The sequence below is a fragment of the Pelophylax lessonae genome, assembly GCF_965119305.1.
Source record: "Pelophylax lessonae genome assembly, chromosome: 1".
Lineage (NCBI taxonomy): Eukaryota > Metazoa > Chordata > Amphibia > Anura > Ranidae > Pelophylax > Pelophylax lessonae.
Window position 1 is genome coordinate 339273746 of NC_138768.1, and position 22346 is coordinate 339296091.

The 22346-nt window shown below is 46.1% G+C and overlaps 1 protein-coding gene across 1 annotated transcript in view; it reads left to right on the top strand.

Moving 5' to 3' along the window:
* Positions 1-22346, top strand: part of LOC309544226 (hippocampus abundant transcript-like protein 1) — a 160837-nt gene that overhangs the window by 126183 nt on the left and 12308 nt on the right. The gene's annotated exons all lie outside the window — the stretch shown is intronic.

A 22346-nucleotide genomic window follows, 5' to 3' on the forward strand; every position in this document is an offset into this window, starting at 1 on the left:
TTTTTGATGTAATGTGGCATTTCAACATTTTTTTTTTTTTGGGTCAATGTAACATAATTTTCAGAAGTTATATAAATACAATAACTATGGAAATTAGTAGCAAAAACTGTTAAAATATTAGTGTTTTCCAAGCCTCAGGGAGTTAATAGCCAACTTCTGCTTTCTTTTAAGTGAGATCCGACTTGTGAGACCCCAAGTCTCATGACATGTCAAATTCAATATTTCCCTATAAGAGCGGTCTAAACTGATACTACACAAGTCGCTCTGACTCTAAAAAAGGTTCCTGCACTATTTTGGTCAAACTTGGGTGCAACTTAAGCCCTTGTACAGGCTTCCAAATAGCATCCAAGTCAGATGGAAGTCGCAGACAAAGTCGTACAACTTTGCCGTTGCAGCAGTGTAAACCAAGCCTGAGACCTGCAGTATAAATATTAAAAACTCCTTTTGAACTCCAGTCTGCAAAAGCTGAACTTCGGAGTAACCGCTAAATGCATATACAGTCATGGCCAAAAAATGTTGGCACCCCAGTATTTCTGTCAGATTATGCACCACTTTGCCCAAAAAATTGTTGCACCAACAAATGTTTAGGCATTCTCATGTATTTATTTGTATTGAGATGACACATAAAGTGGAAAAACAAAAAGCCAAATCTGGCACATTCCTCGCAAAACTCCATGGAGCATGGAGTTGAGAATAAGCAGCAAAGAATTGTCTGATGATTTGAGAACGAACATTGTGGAAAAGCATGGACAATCTCAAGGTTACAGTCCATCTCCAGAGATCGTAATGTTCCTGTGTCCACTGTGTGCAACATTGTCAAGATGTTTACAGCCTATGTCACTGTAGCTAATCTCCCTGAACGTGGACAAAAGAGAAAAAGTGATCAAAGAGCTTGCCAAAATTTACCTGAGAGAGCCAAAATCCTTTTTGGAGAATGTGCTGTGGACAGATGAAACAAAATTACAGCTTTTTGGTAAAGCCCATCATTCTACTCTTTTCAGAAAAAGAAATGAAAATACAGTCCCTACAGTCAAACATGGAGGCTCACTGATGTTTTGGGGTGGCTTTGCAGCTTCAGGCACTGAATGTCTTGACTGTGTGCATGTCATTATGAAATCTGAAGACTACCAGAGAATTATGGGGTGCATTGTAGGGCCCGTCAGAGGTCATGGGTCTTACAGCAGCATATCAACCCGAAGCACTTGTCAAAAAGCACCCAGGAATGGTTTAGGACCAAGCGCTAGAGAGTACTAATTTGGCCAGCAATGAGTCCAGATCTAAATCCCATAGAGCACCTGTGGAGAGATCACAAAACAGCAGTTGAGAAAAGGAAAAGGAACCCTTCCAATCTGAGAGACCTGGAGCAGTTGGCGAAAGAAGATTGGTCCAAAATTCCAGTAGAGAGGTGTAAGGAACTCATTGATGGTTACAGGAAGCAATAGATTCCAGTTATTTTTTCCAAGGGTTATGCTAAAAATTATTAAATTGAGGGTGCCAATAATTTTGTCCAGTCCATTTTTGGAGTTTTGCGTGGAATGTGTCAGACTTGGCTTTTTTTTTTCCTTCGCTTTTTTGTCTCCCACCAATACAAACAAAACAAAAAAAAAAACTAAGAATTCCTAAACCTTTGTAACTGCAACAATTTTCTGGGCAAAGTGGTGCATTATCTGACAGAAATGCATGGGGTGCCAATATTTTTTCCCATGACTGTATATGAACTATGTTGGCTGCCATACAATTTGTTGTTCGGTTAATTCAGTTTTTCAGGGGTCTTTACCAGACCATACAGTGAGTTTGCTGACATACGTTTCTTTACTGCATTTAAGCAGTTTTACTTGGGAACTGGACTGTCCTTGGCATGCTGAATTAAGAAGAAAAAAAGTATATGAACAATGATGGGATAATTGCTCTCCTCACTCCCTTAGCTTTTCCTGTCGGCAAGATCCCAGTGTAAGATTGACAGCATTCTACTAAGCTCTGTAGAGTTATAGCCTAGGGCTACGCCTCCCTCTTCCAGTCTGAGGCCTGCTGTTCAGGAGACTACAGAAAGCTAATATATAAACAGATTTCAGTACTTAGCTAGATGTATTAGAATTACTTTTTTGATGAATGTGTAACTGGTGGTGTTTTTACCTGGATTTATCTTTAATACTAAAAAATTGGTATTGGGCTTCTTCTCTGTTTGTATTTCTCTCTGTGGTCACATTGATTATGCCATGTAGATTAAACATACGCATCAACTTTTTAAAGCACATTACTCATATTCCATGATCTAGCATAAACTTTTTTCTTTCCTATCCATTGCGGTACACAGGAAGTCTTTCACCTTCAGTTTATACTGCCGCCTATAGGAGGTTTGGACCCAGGCAAAACAAACTGTAGGCCAACCCAGGATAACCCCTCCTAATAGCGTGCCTCAGTGGTTTCGGAGAATGGAAATCTTTTCTTCAGCTGTGTAGAAAACTAACCTTTTTTTGCTAGCACCTTTTTTTTTTTTCTTTTTTTTTTTTTTATACTCTTCAGGATTTTTCTTATTTAACAAAGATTGTTCTCTACATCACTATTAATGCATGCCTGTCTATTCAATTGCAGTAATCCAGGTGCAACTGTTCTTGGCTTAACTTTTGGAATGTCACACCTGGACTCTTCTGGACTTAATGTTATTGGGATACCCTGGAAGTGACCTTTAAGCATTGGGTTCTGTGTAGGGTGATTTTCAGACTCTGTTCCAGTAAAATTAGCAGCAGAGCACCTTACGTGATGAGAGCAGCAGTTATTGCCTCAGCACTTGCCCTGTCTGTGAAGACTCAGTTTGTGAGTAGGTCAGTCAGGCTGAACACCAGGCGCTACCTCAATGATATCATTGGGCACCTTAAAAATTGACTGCTAGTTGCCTACAGGGACTATGGTCACCTCTGGCCATCCAACCCTCACCTGCTACTAGCTGTCTGGGTTTCTGGAGTACCCGAAGCCTTGCTTATTACGCTGAGCCTTACATTGCCTTATCCCCACGTGGTCGCAATTTGCCTGATTTTAAATACAGGGGGAAAGTCCTGCTGTAATGGGTACCGCCAGCTCTACTAATTGCTCAGGTGATCAGGTGTAGGCGGTTACAGTCATGCAAGACTTTATTGCCCAAACCACTTAATTATTTGCAGACTCTGACCACAAAGGCCACAAGCATGCTCCCATGCCTTCTCTCACAGATTTTGTACATTCAAAGTCTTGGCAACTTTTGGGCCATTAGTCATTAAATGCTAAGTTCACTTTTAGAAAAAAAAAACAATGCACATCGTTTTGCAGGTAAAAGATGTGCAGTTGTTATATTTTTATTTGGAGCATGTAAAGCATTGCAGCCACAATCAGTAACCCTACACGACCGCACTCTTTTTAAATTGTGACAGTGGGTGCAGGGAAAGATTCCCCAACATCTGTCACAATGGGTCTCGGGGGGAGTGGGGTCACTATGGAGATTGGAAGCACAATGATAAGCTGTTTGCTCCCCTCAAGTGCTTATTGTCCTGTTGAGGGAAGATTTTGTATTAAAGTGGTCTACTCCTGCTTTGAATCCAGCAGTTTCCTGCTTTAACAAAATTACTTCCATTCCGATGGAGAATAGGGTCTTTAAGGACCCAAACTATAAGCCGTTGGAACCCCCCTAGCACTTTGTTCTTGCTGGTGGGTCCTACTTTTCTCGCTATCTTTGCTGTGAGTTTACTGTATCAAACCATGGGTGACTGATCAAATTCCCGTAACAGATCTTACCACTGCTTTGGTTAGACTCTTGATTATAGAATGAGTGGAGAATATGGCTGTAGCTTTAAAACTTCAGTTGTGGTTTACTAGAGGCCTATCTGTTGCATAGTTCTGTCAGCACACACATATACGGCACTGGTTAAAGTGCTAGACTTTTGAACCTGCTTCCAGGAAGCGCGTGATCTACATGGCCTTCGAAAGACATCTGTTCAGATCTACTTTTGATACTGATAAACTGTATTTTAACTCTGTTTAAAAAAAAAAATAAAAAAATGGTCCTCCTGCAGGTTATTGTTATAATGTGCTAGTACAGTGGGTATAGAAAATAATCACCCCTCTTTAAAATAATTACATCTTGTTGCTTTGCAGCCTGAAATTAAGGCAGGCACAGTTTTTGTTTTATTTAGCGCAACTTATAACATCCAAGTGAAAAATATAGCACCGACATGTCAGTAAAAAATATATATTAAAAAAAAAAAAAAACGCGTTAGAAAAAGGATCACCCCCTTGTGTCAGTATTTTGTTAAACCACCTGTAGCACCCTCCAATGTACGTGCTAGGTAAAGTATAGTGGGCCTTGTCTGCTTATCAGCAGGGCCATGTTTTCAGCTAGGTTCTCATGGTTCCCAGGTGTGACTGTTGAGACTGGGGAGTCTCCCCACTGTAACCCAATGAGGGCTCTCATTGGGCAGTGAAGGAAACCCGGCCAATGGCACACCAGGGCTTATATCTATTCCAGGAGGGCAGATTGTGCCGCATAGCATTCTGGGAGAGGATAGAAGTCTGAGGGGAGCACATGACGCATCGTCTTTGGCGGGAAGCAGAGTCCCAGGAGGCAGGTGACGGCTGTCTCTCCTCCTCTCAGGAAGAATCAGGTGTCCCAGGCGGCTCGCCTGAGAGAACACAGGGCTTAGCTGAGCTGCAGTGAGGATCCAGGTGTGCTGAGGACCAGCGGAGCGTTGGGGTCGAGTTTCAGGAAAGAGTCGTGAGTACTGCAAACTACCCCTGGGGGTCTGCCTAGCAGAGGGGACCACTCCGGGGAAGGTCAGAGGGATCCAGGAGCTAGCTAGCCCCGGTGCAGGATTATAGTAAAGGGGGTGCCAGTGATGACCCTGAAGAGTAAAGTGGGTGCCAGCAGTTGGGCCCTGAAGTGTTAAGTGTTGCAGCAGCATTGCAAGTAGCCACCCCAGTCAGTGAAGACTACAGGGAGCAGTGTAAAGGACTTTTGAGCTGTGAGGAAGTATGAGAAGTCAAGTTTCAATTCACAGACTGCAAGTCAGATTCACAAGCGTCAGTAAGCGTTGGTCGGCATTCAGCCGGTGCCAAGACAGCACTAGGCGGCATTTTTTCTCAAGTGTCCCATTCTTGTACTTAGTTGAGCCAGAGGAGTATCCCACTCATTCCCTTCTCCCATGCCCATATAAAAAAAAAACTAAAAACCAAAGATGCTGGACTGTTCATTGTCTCAGATCTCACACTTGGGCAACAAGCTTAAATGTGCTGTTGGTGTTTAACGGTAACCATGGCAGACACACATCAGGCCCAAAGCCTGGAAATATTGCTACACACCCTTTGCTTTAATTACAGCCTTTAGTCTGTTGGGATATATATCTCTACGAACTTTGCACATCTAGACTTTGCAATATTTGCCACTCTTTGCAGAACTGCTCAAGTTAAGTTAAATTTGATGGTGACCGTTTATGGACTGCAGTCTTCAAGTTATTCCACAGATTTTTATTGGGGTTTAAGCCTGGGCTCTAAATAGGCCATGCAAGGAAATTCACTTTACTCTATCATTCATTGACAGACGCAGTCTGTGATGCATATCAGTAGGGTGATACTGCCCCCTACAGGAGTAGTACACTAGACAGAAAAAAAGTTCTGGCCATGCCTTTGGGTAGTCCCAGGGGGTATACCCTCTCTCTTACTGCATAGGATGCCAGTTTTAATCTGTCTAGTCAGGAGTAAGGACCTAGTTCTTTGCTGGGATCTCTGGTCCTGGCAAATTTTTTTTTCTAGTTCATTTTTTTTTTTTTTTTAGCTTTTCTCCGGATTTTTTCCTGTAAGATCTACAAGCAACTATGCCGGATCTGGGCGACGGGCTGGATGTATAGATCCAGTGGTCACCCCAGCCGGCAAGGAGCGTACGCAGACCTTAGCTCCGCCCTGGGTCGGCCGCGACATAGTCCCACTGGATGGGGACTGGCCCCACGAGTTAAACGTCTCGCCAGGTCGCACACGACCGGGTCTAGGCCCGAGTCGCAGTGTTCCTATTTGGCCGATAGCCCCCCTACTTCGGCAGAGAGAGGTTCTGTCATGGGATGGTGCCCCCCGCCTGTTAGGGTGTGTTGAGTAAATGTTCCCCCCTCTTCCCCTGGTGGATTTTGGGATGGACGGTCGGACCCTCACAATCCTGGGTTCCCCTCTGTCCTGTCATGCACCCCCCCCCCTCACTGCTGGTTACTATTGGGCCTATCCCCGGGGCTAGGACCACGCGGCAGGCCGCATATGGGGGCGGCGACGGATGAACGATCGTGTGGGGGGGCCTCTACCTGTCACTTTAGGGCCCACCTTCCAATCTATCCCATTCTGGAGTCTGGGGGGGGGGGCGGCCCCATGAGGGTCCTCAGTTGCTCTGCAGGCCGTGCGGGGCCACCATTTTTTTGTAGCCTCGTGCTGAGGAGATCGGGGGCCATCTTAGTACACCTGGCACGGCCATTTTGCGGTGGCCTTGTCTAATAAGAATCAGGATGGGAGTTCCTGGAGGTGTTTTTTGGGGGGCGGAGCCCCTCCCTATACCCTGGGCTCCTCTTCAGATCCTCCTCTTTTTGGATTGAGATTACTGCTGACATGTGCTGTGCAGCCGTTCTGGGCCTCCTGGTGCATCTTTGGTACAGTGAGTCTAGGGGTCTTTCTCTCTCTCTCTCTGCTGGGGGTCTCCAGTGCGCTTTGCCCGACCTCTGGGGGGGGGCGCTGTGGTGCGGTGGGATGCTTTTTTTCAACTTTGGCTGATGGGTTCCCCTGCTGCAACAGGGCCCTACTGATCATGTGTCCCCATCTGTGACCCGCCGCAGGGCCTTCCTGGACACCAGCTGTCTATAGATGCCATTTCGCCAGTCCTGGAATCGTTTGTGTTCCGGGTGAAGGTGGCCTTTAAAGGGTGAGGTGCTAAGAAACGACCTCAGGCTACTAATGCCTCATCTGATGTCTCAGATTCCAAGTCTGACTCAGCCACCACAGACTTGGGTCTCCCTCCTGGGTCCGCTACCTCGCGCCCTGTCTACTCTGACAGTGAGGATGAAATTTCTACCTCCACTGCCACGCAAGATAAGGCGTTGGTGGACGCACTGGTTGTATCTGTGTGTGAGACTCTGAAAATGGAAAGACGCAACTGCGAAGGAGGCGCAGGTTACGTTTGGCACTCACATGCCATTCAGAGCGGCAAATGTTTTTCCCTTTCACGTGTATTTTGACGCTATGCTCAAAAAAGAATGTGACCGCCCAAAGCGTTCCCCTGGGGTGTCTAAGTGGATTGCTAGATGCTACCTTTTTGAGGAGTCCCTTATAAAGAAGTGGACTGTGCCACCTACAGTGGTCCCTCCGGTCTCAAGACTGACTTAATCCCAGTGCAGGATTCCTCATCCTTTTGGGATCCGGTGGACAGAAAGGCAAAGTTTGTGGCCCGCAGTATGTACCCCCTGGCAGGGTCTGCACTAGGACCGGTGTTTATGTTTGCACTTGTCTCGCAAACATTGACTAAATGGGCTATGTTGCTATGCCGTGACCTGGAGGGTCCCCTTGTCTTTGTGGAGCTGTTGGACCAGCTGATGCTGGGGCTGCTATTTGTATGCGATGCCTCGCTGGATACTGCTCCTATATGGGCCGACTGTTGATTTCAGCAGTGGTCCTCCAGAGTATACTTTGGCTGAAGTGCTGGTCTGTGGATCAGACATAAAAGAAGGCCTTGACTGATCTACCTTTTCAAGGTGATCGCCTGTTTGGGGCTACTCTGGATGACATTATAAAAAGTCTCACGGGGGTAAGAGTACCTCCTTCCAGCAGGCTAACAAGGGTAATGACCCTCGTCGCAGACGGGGTCCCTCCTCAGCACAAGGTTTTTTTTTTTTTTACCCTCAGGGTCAGTCGATAATGCAAAGCACTTTCAGACTCCCTCAGGCGATTCCAAACAACCCTGGTCTGGCAAACCAAGATCTAATTTCTCCAGGCTGGAGGACAAGGCCACCACAAGACGAATGGGTTCAGGCGGTCATACGGTCCGGTTACAAGATCGAGTTTCGATCCGTACTGCCAGTAAGGTTTTTTTTCCCTTCCAATGTGCGACTGTGCCCGGATTGCTTACAGGCTCTCTTTGGGGCAGTTCAGAACCTGGTACAACAGGGTGTAATAGTTCTGTATCTGTGTGCGGAATGTTTTCAGGGTTTTTATTCAATCCTGTTTACGGTTCCTAGGAAGAAAGGCAAGGTGCGTCCGATCTTGGACCTGACGGCACTGAATTGCTCTGTGCGAGTTCAAAAATTCAAGATGGAATCAGTTTGCACGGTGCTGGCTTCCCTACATCAGGGGAATTTCCTGGCCTCCATAGACATCAAAGATGCCTACCTTCACATCTCAATATGTGCAGGACACCCAACAGTTTCTCCATTTTGCCGTTGGAGAGGATCACTATCAGATTGTGGTGTTACCCTTTGGTCTCGCCTCTGCTCCTCGGGTCTTCACAACAGTGTTGGCCCTGGTCCTGGAGCTGTTGCGGCAGCGGAGGATATCGGTCCTGGGTTACCTGGACAATCTGCTTCTATGTGCAGTCTCCTACAGTGCTGGAAATAAAATTAGAGATCACCATGAGAACTTTGGAGGAGTTTGGGGTGGATTCTGAACCTTCAGAAGTCATCCTTGGTCCCTTCCATGAAACCGGACTATCTGGGCCTGACTTTGGTCTCGTCCTCAGCCAGGGTGCTCTTCCTCTGGAAAAACTTCAAACATTCAAGACCGTGGTTCAGCTGTTGCTGTCCGGCAAATGGTCATCCCTTCAGACCTGTATGAGAGTTATGGGACTAATAGTGTCGTCCTTCGAGGCGGTCTCCTTCGCTCAATTTCACGCGAGGATCGTCTAGAAGGAAATTCTTCTCAAATGGAACAAGAATCCAGGTTCCCTGGACAACCAGATCCAGCTGAGCTAAGTGGCCAGGGAGTCCCTGGTATGGTGGCTTCGGTCCCCGATGCTCCAGCTAGGAAAATTCTTCCTCCCTGTGTATTGGACAATTGTCACCACGGATGCCAGTCTGTCTGGGAAGGGAGGAGTTCTGGGCAGGTTGTCTACTCGGGGTCTGGTCCCTGGAAGAGTCCAGGTTACTGATCAATGTTCTGGAGCTGAGAGCGCTCAGGCTTTGCCTAGTCCACTGGACCGAGCACCTGCAGGGTTGTCCGGTGCGCAATCATGCGGACATTGTCACGGCCATGGCTTATGTCAATCACCAAGGGGGCACCAAAAGTGTCCTTGCTACTTTGGAAGTGGAAAGCATCCTTCGGTGGGCCGAATGCTTTGTTCCAGCTCTCTCCGCTGTTCACATTCCAGGAGTGGATATTTTGGCAGGTGGATTACCTCAGCGGACGGGCCTTGGATGCAGGCGAATGGTCTCTTCATTCGAAGGTGTTCAAGCAGTTGTGCCTTCGTTGGGGCACTCCAGATGTAGATCTTTTGGCGTCTTGGGTCAACAGAAAAGTACAGAGGTTTGTGGTCTCTCCCGGGACCCTCTGGCGGATGCTGCAGATAAGCTGGTGGCCCCATGGGGTCATATCAGCTGATGTATGCCTTTCCTCCTCTCAAGTTTGCTACCAAGACTCTTCGCAGGTTTGAGGCGGAAGGGATTCCAGTCATTCTTGTAGCTCCGGTCTGGCCTCGCCGAGCTTGGTACGCCGACCTGGTCAGGCTAGTCGCAGACGCTCTTTGGAGACTTCCTCTCGGGAGGATTTACTGTCTCAAGGGCCAATCTTCCATCCTGCTTTACGGTCGCTGGCTTTGACGGCTTGGCTGTTGAAAGCCAAGGTGCTGAAGGACAGGGGATTGTTTGCTTCAGTGATTCCCACTTTGCTTAAAGCGAGGAATGCGACTTTTCTGAAGATTTATCATCATACGTGAAAGTCTTATATTGCGTGGTGTGAATCTCTTTTGGGCTCCCCCTCGTTCTTACTCGTTGGCTTGGATCTTGGCTTTCCTTCAATGGGGAGTTTTATCAAAAGTTGGCCTTGAGTACTATCAAGAGTCAGGTTTTGGCCTTGGCAATTTTCTTCCAAGGGCCATTAGTCACCCATTCCCTGGTGCGACCCTTCATCCAGAGGGTGCGACATTTGCCTCCTTCGGTACCACCTTGGGACAATAATTTGTTGCTGTCGGTTCTTCGGAAACCTCCTTTTGCTAGTATTCGGGAGATTCCCCTGCTTACCTTATCCCAGAAGGTGGCCTTCTTGGTGGCTATTACTTCTGCGTGCAGGGTGTCGGAACTGGCGACATTGTCCTGTCGTTTAGCCTATCTGTTGGTTCACCGGGATAAAGTGGTACTTCGTCTAGGTCCGTCTTTCCTTCCGAAGGTGGTTTCCACTTAAATGAGGATATTGTGTTACTCTTTGTGTCCTAAACACAACATCTCAAGGAATTTGCACTGCATACTCTGGATGTGGTTCAGGCAATCAGGGTGTACTTGAAGACTACTGAGCCTTTTCATTGTCTGCTTCACTCTTTGTACTCACAGATGGTCCAAAGAAAGGGCTGCCTGAGTCTGCTGCAACTGTTTCCAGATGGAACAGACAGACGGCGGTACAGGCTTATTTAATTAAGGGTCAGGTTCCTCCTTTCCCTGTTAAGGCACATTCTACTCGGGCGCTTAGTGCTTCCTGGGCTCTTCGCCATCAGCCATCTGTGGTTCAGGTTTGCAAGGTGGCTACCTGGTCGTCTTTTCATACCTTCACGAAATTTTATAAGATGGATGTGCTGGCATCTGCAGATGCCTCTTTTGTCCGCAAAGTTTTGCAGGCTGCTGTTTAAGGGGGCTTCTTAGCCTTCCTTGAGAGTGTTTAATGTTTTTTCAGGTGGGCCTCATCTTTTGTTTTGATGAGTCCTATGTTGCCTGGTTGGCTATGTTTAGCCTTGGGGACTTAATTTTCTGCTGTTCCCACCCCTCATTTTTTGGCACTGCTTTGGGTCGTCCCTACTGATATGCATCAGAGACTGCGTCTGTCAATGAACGATAGAGAGAACTGGATTTTTGACTTACCGTAAAACCGTAAAATCCTTTTCTCTTAAGTTCATTGACGGATGCAGTACTCGCCTCTCTATTTTGAGTTGGCTTGCTATTACTTCTCTGACACTGCTTTGATACAAAACTGATATCCTATGCAGGAAGAGAGAGGATGTACCCTCTGGGACTGCCCATAGGCATAGCCAGAACTTTTTTTCTGTTTAGTGTCCTACTCCTTTAGGGGGCAGTATAACCCTACTGATATGCATCAGAGACTGCGTCCCTCAATGAACTTAAGGCAAAAGGATTTTATGGTAAGTCAAAAATCCAGTTTTTCTACTTCAACCACTGTGTGGTCATTTTTGCTTTGTGCTTTGGGAAATTGACATGTTGGAAGGTAAACCTTTTTCCCAACTTTCTGGCAGAGGGCAGCAGATTTCCAAGAACTTGACGCCATTGTGCCCATCCATTTTTCCTTTAAACCTGACAAGTGCTCCAGTTCCTCCTGCAGAGAAACACTCTCATAACACGATATTACCACCTCCATGCTTTATTGTAGGAATGGTGTTATTCGGATGGTATACTTTATTAGATTTCCACCAGACATATTGCTCGAAGTTGAGGCCAAATAATTAAATTTTAGTCTCACCTTAATTTAGGCTTTAGAATCTTCAAGGTTCATTTTGGCAAAGGTCAGTTATGACTGCATGTGGCCTTTCTTGAGGAATGGCTTTTTTCTTGCAACTCTCCCATACAAGCCACATTTCTGGAGAATTTGAGATATTGTCACATGCACACAATGGTTTCTTTTTGTCATAAATTCCTGCAACTGCTTCAGGCTAAGTTTCCAGGTGTTTTTTATAGGCGTTTTTACAAGCGTCTTTACAGGCGTTTTTATAGACGTTTTTTGCAGGTGTTTGGGGGAAGGCATTTACATCTAACAAAAACCTGTAATCTGCCCAAAAAGAAGCTCGTACTTTTTGGAGCGTCAGGCGTTTTGCTCAACGCGTTGGAATGCTCAGATGTGAACAGGGGCCATTGAAATAAATAGTATTTGTCTTCTTAGGCGTTTTTTGAGCTGATCCTTAGAGTTGAAAAACGCCCCAAAACGCCTACATGTGAACGTAGCCTTAGAGTTGATGTGGGCCTCTTTGTATCCTCTTTCATTAAGTTTGGAGCGACTTCCTGATCCAGGGAGGGTCTATGTTGTACCAAATACCTTTCACTTCTTAATAATAGACTTAAAGAGGAAGTAAACCCTCCTCTGCAAGTTGTACCTATAGGTTAGCCTATGATAAGGCTTACCTATAGGTACTGTAAATATCTCCTAAACATGTACCGTTTAGGAGATATTTATCTTAAATGCAGCCAGTGACATCACTGGCGCATGCGCTCTGAAGGAACGGCCGCTGGTGCCGTTCCTTCAGAGCCCCGTGCCGTGACCGTCTGCTTCCATGTGCATGCGCTGGAGTGATGTAATCGCGGGTCCAGCCAATCAGATGGCCAGATGCTGCGAACCCGGAAGAAGGGTGACAGAACATGTCACCCACGAGAGATGTGAGCGGTCGGCGCTTCGGGGCTTTGTTCTTAGGTAAGTAATTCATAATGCGCTAGTATGTGATGCATACTAGCTCATTATGTGTTTGTCTTTCAGGTGTACTTTAAAAAAAAAAAAAAAATCTGAGGTTTACAACCTCTTTAACCACTTAAGCCCCGGAAGATTTTACCCCCTTCCTGACCAGGCCCTATTTTGCTATTCGGCACTGCGTGACTTTAACGGACAATTGCGCGGTCGTGCGACGCTGTACCCAAATGAAATCGACGTCCTTTTTGTCCCACAAACAGAGCTTTCTTTTGGTGGTATTTGATCACCTGTGCAATTTTTTTACTTTTTGCGCTATAAACAAAAAAAGAGCGACAATTTTGAAAAAATAAAATTTTTCACATTTTTTTATATGAAATTCCCCCCCAAAAAATGTAAAAATCCAAATTTTTTAACATTTTAGGCCAGTTTGTTTTCTGCTGCATATGTTTGGTAAAAAAAAATCGCAATAAGCGTATTTTGATTGGTTTGAGCAAAAGTTATTGCATTTAATAACTAAGGGAAAGATTTTTGTCATTTTTATTGTTTTTTTTTTTTTAGCGAGTAATGGCGGCGATCTGCGATTTTTTTTTAAAAATTTTTTTATTTTTTGCGGGACTGCAACATTGCGGCGGACAGATCGGACCCTTGACTGTAATTTTTGACACTTTTGGGGGTACCAGTAACATTACTATAGTAATCAGTGCTATACATATGCACTGTTACTGTAAAAATGACACTGGCAGGGAAGGGGTTAACGTTATTAGAGATGCAGGGGTTAAATGTGTCCCTAGGGGCGTGCTTCTAACTGTAAAGGGGTGTGGCTTTTCATGTAACCACAGAGACATACGATCCTACATAGCAGGATCGTATGATCTCTGCAGTTACACCAGGGAGAATGACAGACGGCTTTGTTTACATCAGCCGCCTGCCTTTCTCTCTCTCCAGCGGGAGATCGCGAGTGACCGGCGGACATCGGTGCCGCCGGTCACGCGAACTGGAATGTCCGTGAACGAGCGGGGGCAGGGGCGGGAGCGCGCCTCCGGCGGCGCAGGCTCGCCCCCTAGAGGCTCGCAGGCGAGCGACTTAGTACTACGTCACTTTGCCTGTGCGGGGCTGACTGCCGCCATAAATAGTCGTGCGGCGGTCGGCAAGTGGTTAACTGTGCTTCTAGTCATTGATAAAGCCTTTGAATTTTTTTTTTTTTGTATCCATCTTCCTGGCTTGTGCCTGTTCACAACTTTATCCCGGAGATCTTTTGACAGTACCTTGCCACTCATAGTTGGCTACAGTTGCACTACCAGCAACTGAAATACTTCAGGAAAGCGCTTTTCATGCTGAGCTAATCAAAATGACCACAGCTTATCCATTGAGAAGTGTGCCATTGAAAAGGTAGCTACACCTGATTTGAGTTTACAAGTCATTTTCAGGAGGGAGGTTATGCTTTTTCCAACTCGGTAAATCTGTTTTTGAATTTTTTTATGACACGTTGGATGTTGTAAGTTGACCTGAGTAAATACAGCTAATTTCTGACTGAAATCAACAAAATGTGATTACGTAGCGGGGTTTATTATTTTCTAATACCTACTGCATGCACCGCATACTAGCACGTTATGGCACATTATGACACTTGTAAAATGGATCCCTCCAGCAGCACGCTGTCAGCGCTTCCATCTTCACCTGTTCCTCCTTCCGGCTTTGCGGGCTTTGACTGTTTGAATGGCCAAGCCGCGATGACGTCACTCCCATGCATTTGCACGGGAGTCACTATCGTGGCACAGCACTTTCAGAGCCCAGTACATATGCGGCGATGATGTCACCGGCTGCTACAAATGTGAATACCATGCACATTAATCCAGAGAAATTTTAGACTCTCCAATCTCCAATTCAGGCTCTCTAGTCCAGTAGTCATCCAACTCTCCACTTTTGCATAAGAGTATTGAGCCTGATTCAGTCCTCTCTTAAGGCAGTTGCTTTTACTTTTTAATTCCAGTCCTCTACAACGCAACATTCTTTAGTTGTAGGAGAAGTCATTCTAATTCTTGGACAGACCGATTTGTTTGGCACCCATGACCAGGTTGTTCTGCCCTGGTGACTCAGGAATCCAGCTTTGGAATTTGGCAAGTCCTGCATTGCCATCTGGGGAAGAGTCTTGGGTACCCTTGCCCTGCTAGTGTAGGGGACATAATGATCTTCTCTCTTGATTAACATCCTGGAATTTGAGTAATTTGGCTATCTCTGCAGCACAGGACCACCCTGTTGGAAGGATATTCTATCTGGATTTAGTCAGACAGTGCCACCTTAATTATCAGGAAGAAACCGGAAGTCTTCCCACAGCAAGGGAAGTAGATTGGATCCTGTCCTGGGACAAACTTTGAGTTCCTGCCTTGTCTGTTGTGTACATTCCAAGCTTACACATTTGGGAGGCAGCCTTCTTTAGCCAACACCATTCAGACCCATGGTAGTGGCCCCTAGATCCAGTTGTGTTCAGGACCTGTGTTGCAGGTGGTGTGATGCTGGATGTGGGCCTCCAGGTTTCCTGCTTCACCGGCAAACTTGACAGATTTGTCCCATGGTACAGGGATCCTCTAGCAGAAGCAGTGGATGCTCTGCTGGCTGTGTGGGATCAATACCCCTTAAAACACCTTCCTCTGTTTTGCAGGATTGAAGTAGAAGAAATGCCAGTGATCTACATTGCTCTGAAATAGTCCCTTTGGGTTCTACCATATTTCTCAGGTTCTTCTCAAGGACTGATTTACCATCCTGCTCACAGTCACAGAGTCAGAGCTTTGTTTTTGTTTATTAGGGGGTTAACAACTTAGGGATGGGAGATTATGGGATGCCCAATTGACTTGAACAAGATCTTCAGTTACTTCCTATTTACAATCTCTTATACAAAGCTTCCTATATACTTATGGTAAATGACAGGTCTCTTGTCAGTTCAGTAGCAGCCCATTACAGGCAGATACTCAGTCCCTTAACCACTTCAATACAGTGCACTTTCACCCCTATCCTGCCCAGGCCAATTTTCAGCTTTCAGCGCTGTCACACTTTGAATGACAATTGCGCGGTCATGCTACACTGTACCCATATGAAATTTTTATATTTTTTTTCACACAAATAGAGCTTTGTTTTGGTGGTATTTTATCAACGCAGGGTCTTTTATTTCTTACAAAAAAAAAGATAGAACATTTTGAAAAAAAAGTTTTTATTTTCTGTGAGTAAATTTTGAAAAGAAGTAATTTTTTTCTCCTTCACTGTTATGCGCTGATGAGGTGGCACTGATAAGCTACACTGATGGGCATTGATGTGGCACTGATGAGGTACTAATATGCCGCTCTGATAGGCAGCACTGAGGGGTGGCACTAATGGGCACTGACTGACAGCACTGATGGTGGGCACTGATTGGCATGGTTTTTCACTTTTCTGTAATCCGGCCACTGTGACAGCACTCTGACAGTGTGAGGCGAGGAGAGCCGATAAACAGCACTTCCTCATTTACATGTGACCGGCTGTGATTATAAACCAAGATCTGAGTTGCACTGTGTCCTAGCAACACGGCGCGGCCACAATGGCCGCACTGCGCACCCCCGCGGGCGCGAGAGGCCGTTCTGGTGCGCCATGATATGACGGCGTCCCAGAACAAGAGCTGCATCGCTTCGCCGTCATTTGACGGTGGGCCGGCAGTAAGTGGTTAAAAGTAGCACAATTGGAGTGAAATCGCTTCCCTTGTGGTCACGGATTGCAGCACCACATTTTCAAGCAATGACAGACCGCCTGGCTGCATCTGCCTCTTTCACTGGCCCACCAGGCCGACTCTCTTCTCTGGCCCACCCGGCCGACTCTCTTCTCCGGCCCACCCGGCCGACTCTCTTCTCCGGCCCACCCGGCCGACTCTCTTCTCCGGCCCACCCGGCCGACTCTCTTCTCCGGCCCACCCGGCCGACTCTCTTCTCCGGCCCACCCGGCCGACTCTCTTCTCCGGCCCACCCGGCCGACTCTCTTCTCCGGCCCCCCCGGCCGACTCTTTGCCGGCCCACCCGGCCGACTCTCTCCGTCTTTCACCCGACTGCCCCTGCCTATTTATGGGGTTGTCTTAGACCCCTCCTAACCTCCACCCTCTAGTTCTCTTCTCTGGCCCACCCGGCCGACTCTTTGCCGGCCCACCCGGCCGACTCTTTGCCGGCCCACCCGGCCGACTCTTTGCCGGCCCACCCGGCCGGCTCTCTTCGCCGGCCCACCCGGCCGGCTCTCCTCGCCGGCCCACCCGGCCGGCTCTCTTCGCCGGCCCACCCGGCCGGCTCTCTTCGCCGGCCCACCCGGCCGACTCTCTTCGCCGGCCCACCCGGCCGACTCTCTTCGCCGGCCCACCCGGCCGACTCTCTTCGCCGGCCCACCCGGCCGACTCTCTTCGCCGGCCCACCCGGCCGACTCTCTTCTCCGGCCCACCCGGCCGACTCTCTTCTCCGGCCCACCCGGCCGACTCTTTGCCGGCCCACCCGGCCGACTCTTTGCCGGCCCACCCGGCCGACTCTTTGCCGGCCCACCCGGCCGACTCTCTCCGTCTTTCACCCGACTGCCCCTGCCTATTTATGGGGTTGTCTTAGACCCCTCCTAACCTCCACCCTCTAGTTCTCTTCTCCGGCCCACCCGGCCGACTCTTTGCCGGCCCACCCGGCCGACTCTTTGCCGGCCCACCCGGCCGACTCTTTGCCGGCCCACCCGGCCGACTCTTTGCCGGCCCACCCGGCCGGCTCTCTTCGCCGGCCCACCCGGCCGGCTCTCTTCGCCGGCCCACCCGGCCGACTCTCTTCGCCGGCCCACCCGGCCGACTCTCTTCGCCGGCCCACCCGGCCGACTCTCTTCGCCGGCCCACCCGGCCGACTCTTCGCCGGCCCACCCGGCCTACTCTTTGCCGGCCCACCCGGCCGACTCTCTCCGTCTTTCACCCGACTGCCCCTGCCTATTTATGGGGTTGACTTAGACCCCTCCTAACCTCCACCCTCTAGTTCTAGAAGATTCTCCAACCTTGCAGACCAGATGGAGGTCCCAGATATAGTTGCCAAGATGGGTCATCCAGTTCTGGCCTCTAATGCCTCTGACCCAATTACATGACTCAGGTTACTCCTGGCCAGCAATATGCTTTTCTCCTACACTTCTAGCACACACTAGAGGGTGCTACACAGGACATTGTTCTTCTGTCTGTCTGGGTTCAGTTCACCGAAATACATTTCTATGCATTGCCAGGATGTGATTTAGGTTGTGAGAGTCTATCAACCACAGAATTAATTTTTGTAATCTCTGATGGACCCTGTAGAGGCATGTGCGACTTCTTGTTCCTTCACCTTTATGTGGCTCATTCAGACCATTTTCCAAACCTATGGTTTCAAAGATTGGACAACTCCCTTTCCTGTCAAGGAGCACTCTTCTAGATCTGTGAGTTATTTTTTGGCTTTTTGGCAACAAGCAAATGTTTTATTGATTTGCAAGCTTGCCAGCTGGTCTTCTGTTCACATTAGCTGCAAGTACACCATTCAAGTACAACATTTTAAGTACAGTGAAGAGATATTGCAGGAGATAGTCAGGAGGTAGGCTGGAAGGTGGAAAAAGAAAAAAAAGGTAAGATTTGTTTGACTTAAATTTACAATTTTTTTTCTCCTCTTTAAAATGGCAGACTTGGTTCAGTGCAGGAATTGTTGTGCATTTATTTCATGTTCCACTCTTTGGAGATTCGGATGCTGTCAGATCTGTAGGCAATTCTCCTTACTGCAGCAGGAAATTGCATTTTTGAAATCAGAGATATTTAAATTATCTGTTAAACAAACTCCAGCTGGGACTGCTGCAATGCCACTGCCACAGAGGACCCCCAGAAATGGCAGATGGGTTACTGTAGGTTCTGGAAGACTTAGAGTGGTGGATAGAAGACAAGTCCCACAGTCGGTGGTTCTCCAAAATTCATTTGCAGCACTCTCAGAATGTAAGGACAACATGGATATGGACTCAAGCACAGAGGGGGAGAAACCATCGACTCCTATGTCTAATGTATGCAAGACTGCAGCCAAGGACAAAAAAGATAAAGTGAAGTCTCAAAGGAAGCAGCTGTTGCTGGGTGATTCCATCATATGAAGTGTGGAGCTTAAAGAAAATGGTTTTGTGAGATGTCTCCCTGGTGCTACTGCTAGGCGAGATAGAAGACGTATTATTAACATTGTTAAGCAACCAAAGCAGGAAGGGGACGTGGATGTTCTTGTCCATCTAGGGACAAATTACCTGGCTTGCAATGAAGTGTCAGAGGTGAAAAAATCTTTTATCACACTTGGAAATGACATACAGGATTTTGCATCCACCATTTCATTTTCTGAAGTTCTGCCTGTGCATAATGTTCAGAATGATAGGGAGAGGCGCATAAAGGAGTTCAACATATGGCTTAGTAAATGGTGTCAAGAGCAAGGATTTGGCTTTGTTTCTCATGATAGCTCTACTTGGAATAGAAAGGAACTGTACAAAAAAGATGGTTTGCATCTTTCTCTCAAAGGAACAAATGTACTTAGTGAACAACTCCAAGAATTTGCAAAAGAGTATTTAAACTAGGAAGGGGGGGGGGGGGCCAAAAGAGTGAAAATACAAGAGTCCAATTGCCCCCCGAAACAATGCCAAAACAGGTCAGAAGCACAGAGGTTAAGAAATGATAAGCTCAGAGTCCTGTCTACAAATGCTCGCAGTTTAGGTAAAAAAATCAATGAACTTCGGTCAATAATGGCATCTGAGAATGTAGATTTAGTGGCTGTTACGGAGACATGGTTTAATGAAATAAATGACTGGGACATAACCATAGCAGGGTACTCTTTATACAGAAGAGACAGAGAAGGCAAGCAAGGAGGAGGAGTGGCCCTGTATGTGAAAGATAGCTTTAAATCTAACCTAATACAAGTTGGTGAGGCCAACATAGTCAGTTTGGGTTAAGTTGCAGTTTGCTAATCATGCAGTAACTCGTGTAGGTGTGATATATAGACCACCTGGTCAAGTTAAAGAACTAGATGATCTACTAGTTGAAGAAATAGCTAAAATGACAATGAAAGGAGAAGTTATCATTATGGGAGATTTCAATCTTCCAGATATAAACTGGAAAACCAAAATAGCAAGTTCTACCAGGAGTACAGATATTCTAAATTCCCTACTGGGGTTGTCTCTGCAACAAGTGGTTGAGGAGCCAACCCGGAGGGAGGCCATTTTGGATTTGGTATTCACTAATGGGGATTCGGTATATGATGTCATTGTAGGTGAAACCTTGGGATCTAGTGATCACCAGTCAGTGTGGTTTAATATAAGAACTGTGAAAGAGTCACACCACACAAAAACAAAAGTTTTAGATTTTAGAAAAACAGACTTTTCAAAAATGAAATTAGTCATAAATGAGTCCTTATCAGACTGGAACGGATTACATGGAGTCCAGGAGAAATGGGACTACTTAAAAGGTGCATTATTGAAGGCAACAGAAAATTGCATTAGACTTGTCAGTAAAAGCAAAAAAAGGAAGAGACCACTGTGGTACTCAGCAGAAGTGGCCCAAATCATTAAAAATAAAAAGCTAGCATTTTGTAATTATAAAAAAACCCAGAGCAATGAAGATAAGGAAATCTACAAGATTAGGCAGAAAGAGGCCAAGCAAGTTATAAGAACTTCTAAAGCGCAGGCAGAAGAAAAACTAGCTCAGTCTATGAAAAAGGGGGATAAGACATTCTTCAGATATATAAATGAAAAAAGGAAATTAAAACAAGGAATAACTAAATTAAAAACAAAGGACGGAAGGTATGTAGAAGAGAATAAAGGGCTAGCCGACTGCCTTAATGAATACTTCTGTTCAGTTTTTACAGAAGAAAAAGAAGGAAAAGGACCTCCACTTGAAAGGATGACTATTGAATCGTTTGATGCATGTGTCTTTACAGAGGAAGACGTTCTAAGATTGCTGTCTAAAGTGAAGACAAGTCACAGGGTCCTGATGAGATACACCCAAAATTATTAAAAGAGCTTAGTGGTGAGCTGGCAAAACCATTAACAGATTTATTTAACCAATCATTAGTAACAGGAGTCGTCCCGGAAGATTGGAAATTGGCAAATGTCGTGCCGATTTACAAGAAAGGTAGTAGGGAGGAATCGAGCAACTATAGACCAGTGAGTCTGACATCAATAGTAGGCAAATTAATGGAAACCCTATTAAAGGATAGAATTGTGGAACATCTTAAATCCCATGGATTGCAAGATGAAAAACAACATGGGTTTACTTCAGGGAGATCATGCCAAACAAATCTTATAGATTTTTTTGACTGGGTGACTAAAATAATAGACGGTGGAGGTGCAGTAGACATTGCATATCTAGATTTTAGTAAGGCTTTTGACACTGTCCCACATAGAAGACTTATCAATAAACTACAGTCATTGAGCATGGACTCCCATATTGTTGAGTGGATTAGGCAGTGGCTGAGTGACAGACAACAGAGGGTTGTAGTCAATGGAGAACATTCAGAACAAGGTCATGTTACCAGTGGGGTACCTCAGGGATCTGTACTGGGACCAATTTTGTTTAATATCTTCATAAGTGATATTGCAAAAGGCCTCGATGGTAAGGTTTGTCTTTTTGCTGATGACACAAAGATATGTAACAGGGTTGATGTTCCTGGAGGGAAACGCCAAATGGAAAAGGATTTAGGAAAACTAGAAGAATGGTCAGAACTCTGGCAACTGAAATTTAATGTGGATAAGTGCAAGATAATGCACCTGGGGCGTAAAAACCCAAGGGCAGAATATAGAATATTTGACACAGTCCTGACCTCAGTATCTGAGGAAAGGGATTTAGGAGTAATTATTTCAGAAGACTTAAAGGTGGGAGGACAATGTAATAGAGCAGCACAAAATGCCAGCAGAATGCTTGGATGTATAGGGAGAGGTATAAGCAGTAGAAAGAGAGAAGTGCTTATGCCGCTGTACAGAACACTGGTGAGACCTCACTTGGAGTATTGTGCGCAGTACTGGAGGCCATATCTCCAGAAGGATATAGATACTCTAGAGAGAGTTCAGAGAAGAGCTACTAAACTAGTACATGGATTGCAGGAAAAAACTTACCAGGAAAGGTTAAAGGATCTTAACATGTATAGCTTGGAAGAAAGAAGAGACAGAGGGGATATGATAGAAACTTTTAAATACATAAAGGGAATCAACTCGGTAAAGGAGGAGAGCATATTTAAAAGAAGAAAAACTACCACAAGAATACACCGTTTTAAACTAGAGGGGCAAAGGTTTAAAAGTAATATGAGGAAGTATTACTTTACTGAGAGAGTAGTGGATGCATGGAATAACCTTCCTGCAGAAGTGGTAGCTGCAAATACAGTGAAGGAGTTTAAGCATGCATGGGATAGGCATAAGGCTATCCTTCATATAAGATAGGGCCAGGGACTATTCATAGGATTCAGATATATTGGGCAGACTAGATGGGCCAAATGGTTCTCTGCTGACACATTCTATGTTTCTATGTTTCTCCAAGTTGTACCAGGTGGATGTCTGGTTTTGGCATAAGATCCTCCGGGTGGCTTTTGAGCTGCAAGCATATTTCTGTGTTTGACTATGCTTGTCTGTACTGCTTTGCTACAAAACAAAGGAATTCTGTAAGTGGAGGTGGTTATTATGGATAGTTCTCCTGTAAGAGGCAGTATAACTCAAAAATTAAAGACTTTCTGTGTCTCTCAATGGACTCCCAAGAA